Source organism: Stegodyphus dumicola, chromosome 9, assembly GCF_044657685.1.
Source record: "Stegodyphus dumicola isolate Sdum_Otavi_A_Nest chromosome 9, ASM4465768v1".
Taxonomy (NCBI): domain Eukaryota; kingdom Metazoa; phylum Arthropoda; class Arachnida; order Araneae; family Eresidae; genus Stegodyphus; species Stegodyphus dumicola.
In genome coordinates this window covers 13,487,019-13,487,431 of record NC_140776.1, presented here as the reverse complement: position 1 = coordinate 13,487,431, position 413 = coordinate 13,487,019, and positions in this window count along the sequence as shown.

Sequence of the window (413 nt, the reverse complement as noted above, 5' to 3'; positions counted from 1 at the left end):
TGAATGTATTTTTTATAAATATATTTTAACATAAAAATGGAATACTTACACAAGGGTCCGTGGCATTTCACCAACAAGCACATTTAGCAGACATTTAACCGACTGGAATATTTAGCTATAGGACAAGTTATTTCAATTGACAGGACATTTAGCCAACACATACCCAATAAATTTAAACTTACTAACTATTACAAAGTTCTTGCTTATTCTCACTATTGGAAGCAATTGTTTTTACCTGTAAGTAATATTAGTTTTTTCATTCTTCGATGTAATTTTTAATCCTTGTTGAATTTATCATAATTTGATATGTATCCTGTCGTTTGGTTATGTATCGCCTAAACTGAAAAAGTGTTCAAATTTCCCTTTAAGAAAAATTATTAATTCAAGAAATTCTGAGCGTTATTTACCAAAAT